Genomic DNA, 3,274 nt, shown 5'->3' with positions numbered 1-3,274 from the left:
CCGCCAGGACTCGAGGCCCTGGAGGGCAGCCTCCCGGGTCTTGGATGGAGGCTCTGCCCTGCGGCCGGGCCCTGAGGACGGAACAAAGGATCCTGGCTCTCCCACTTCCATGGAAAGTGAGTTCTTCTCCCTAGAGAGGACCTGCTCCCACAGGGAAGGGGAGGGTGGAAAGCCGAGGCTTCCAACCCAGGAGTCTATTCCTTCCCGATCAACCCCACTGCTTCAGAGCCTGATTGAGTTCTCCCCCAGACCCAGGCTCTCTCGTACGGGGCCAGCTTGGAGCCCGTCCTGCTGGCCTCGCAGTCCTTCCTGTCAGGGACCACGGACAGCAGCCTCAGGACACGGGAGCTCTTGCGTTGGCAGCCTCTGTCTGCCCGGAGGGCCGGGCCGTCTGGACTGTGGGGCTCCTCAGCCCCAGCTTTTGCCCCCAGAGTGCTGGGAGCAGAGGACAGGGATTCGCACAAAGGGCTGTTGGCCTTTCCCCCAGCTCCAAGCCTGCGCCCTGGCTCCCAGCCAGACTTGGGGCCCCAGGCCCTCGGGCTGGAGGGGCAGCCCCGGGGTCTGTTGCTCCATTTGGGGCCAGGGCGGGGAGGACTGCAGGGGGGAGGTGTCCCTCTCCGAGGGTCTTGGACACAGAGGGACGTGGGGTGGCATCACGGAGCTGGTGCAGCTGGGGGCCAAGTTCAGAACCCAGAGGAGCAGGAAGGTCGGCACTCGGAGAGGTCACCAGCTGGATGCAGACAGAGCTGGCCATGGACCCATGGTGCAGGGTCTCCGGTGTGGGGCAGGGGAGGTGGGTTCGATGAGATGTGGGTCTGCACCCGCCCTGCCCCCAGCCCCCGCCCGGCTCCCCGAGTCCCCTGCCAAGCCCCATGCCGCTCCAGGTGCCCCCGGGCTCCTTCCTGCACTGCTAGAACCCCGACAGGCCAGCCTGGGTGCCCCCTTGGCCTGATCCCGCCCCATGTCCCCCGGCCACCTGCCCTGGCTCTGCCCGAGTCTCACAGCTGTGCGTCTCCCCACTTATTTTACTTGGCTGGGTCGTCTCTTGCTGTGCAGTGCTCAGACCGGCCCCTGGAGGATGGGACCTCACAGGGACCCAGGCCATGAACCTCCAAGGCCCTGTCTCCTGTTCCTAAGTGAGAATCCTCTCTCGGGAATCAAGGTCATGTGGGGACCCAGGAAGCCGGGGCCCCTACAGGCCCCCGTGCACACGATCCCACCCTCCCGGCCCGGGGTCCTCGTCCAGGCTATGGAGGGCGGGACGTGGGGAAGAGCCAGGCTGCTCCCCCAGACCAGAGAGGATCTGAACCTCAGCCTGGCTCTCCTCCGCCCTCACCCCAGTCCTGCTTCTCACCCAAGCTGGACGGCAGGTCCGGCCTGTCCCTCCCCCGCCGTGGAGGGAGCCGGGCAGCGCTGGGTGGCCGGGGAACGCCCCCACCGGGGCAGCCCGGCTCCACCTGAGACAACATCCTGCCGTGATAAAGCTGATTCCACACCTGAGGACACACGCCACGCTAATCTGCTAATCTGCCCGGCAGGCCACACCCACAGGGAACCACACTGACCGTAAGCAGGGGGACAGGTCTGGGTGGGGCGCCCAGCTGTCCGCCGAGGCAGCCCCTGTCCCCTGTGGACGGACAGCCTCGGGTTTCAGCCTCCGCTTCCCCGAAGCCCACACCTGTAGCGGTCATTTTGAAGCCTTGCCAAAGCAAGACAGCTGTCCCCAACATGGCAGTGGCCCAGCCAGGTTGGAGAGCGAAGCCCGGGGGGGGGGCTGACCACGGCCCTTCCCTGGACACTGTCCAAGCTCGCTGACCAGGCCACACCAGCTGGATAGCTCTGGACAGGGCACAGCATTAGGCGGCTGCAGGGGGTGGGGAGGATCAGGACGAGGTCAGTTCCGGCCACCGGGGGCCCCCATGGCAGACACCGGGGACTCGCCGCTCCTTCAGGTCCAAGACCCCCAGTGTGCCACTGCCAGTGTGATGGCAGTCCCTCCCTTTGAGCTGTCTGACCCGAGGCCGAGTCCTTCACCCAGCAGCGTGACCACACCTGCTTGGGGAGACGTCGGCCCGGCACTGGCCTTGCCCAAGTCCTGGGCTCAGCCTGTCCTCTGCCCACAGACCCCAACCCGGCTGGCCGTCCCCAGAGAAAGCCGCAGAGCCACAGAGCTCAGGTGACCTCAGATGGTCTGTGTGACTGGACAGTGGAAGGACAGCCATGGTGGGCCATGCCTGGGCCTTGGGGCCCCAACAGGTGCAGACCGGCCAGGGCACCTGCTTTGAGGGGTGGGCCCGGGCTGAGGAGGAGGCCGAGGAGGACTCTGGGAGAATGGTAGCCAGGCTTCCCCCGCGCCTGGGGACGGTCCCCACCTGTCACCCTGCGCTTCCCACTCCCCTGCCCCGTCCTGCCCCAGCAAACCGTCCTGCCCCAGCTCCCCCTCCTGACTTTCCAGAGCGCAACAGGGCCGGGCCCTGGCTGACAGCGCACCTCACCAACCCCCAGATGTGAGCGTCCGGACTTGGGGGGAGGCCAGAGCACCGAAGACCTTCCCGCCGCGGCCAGCACGGCCTGTACTGAGGGCGCCCTGAGCGCCTGCCGCCTCAGCCACAGTGCTCCAGAGCCTCCCCCCGCCGTCCATCCCGGCCCCTCGCCACAGTGCTCCAGAGCCTCCCCCTGCCGTCCATCCCGGCCCCTGGCCGCAGTGCTCCAGAGCCTCCCCCTGCCGTCCATCCCGGCCCCTCGCCACAGTGCTCCAGAGTCTCCCCCTGCCGTCCATCCCGGCCCCTCGCCGCAGTGCTCCAGAGCCTCCCCCTGCCATCCCGGCCCCTCGCCGCAGTGCTCCAGAGCCTCCCCCTGCCGTCCCGGCCCCTCGCGACGTGCAGAGCTGAGCATCGCAGTTCAACGCCAGCCCTGGCAGGGAAGTCCCTGAGACTCTTATCTCCAACCAACCACCAGGAAACCGGAAGTGGGGCTGTGTACTAAAAAAAGCTCAAGGACAGCACCCAGGCCCTGAGTTTAAGCCCCAGGAGCGGCACACATACACAAAGAGCCTTGAAATCACCTGATCTAACCTGCAAGGGACAGAGGGAAGAAAGGAAGGAAGGAAGGAAGGAAGGAAGGAAGGAAGGAAGGAAGGAAGGAAGGAAGGAAGGAAGGAAGGGAAGAAAGAGCGAAAGCAAAAGGCTTCCCATGGGAAGGGGGCCAGTTGGCCTCGGGCAGTCCCGGTTCTGTACCCTGGGCTGGGAGGACCCATGACTCTCACTAACCCTCA

Source organism: Dipodomys ordii, unplaced genomic scaffold (assembly GCF_000151885.1).
Source record: "Dipodomys ordii isolate 6190 unplaced genomic scaffold, Dord_2.0 Scaffold166, whole genome shotgun sequence".
Lineage (NCBI taxonomy): Eukaryota > Metazoa > Chordata > Mammalia > Rodentia > Heteromyidae > Dipodomys > Dipodomys ordii.
This window is presented reverse-complemented; position numbering follows the sequence as displayed.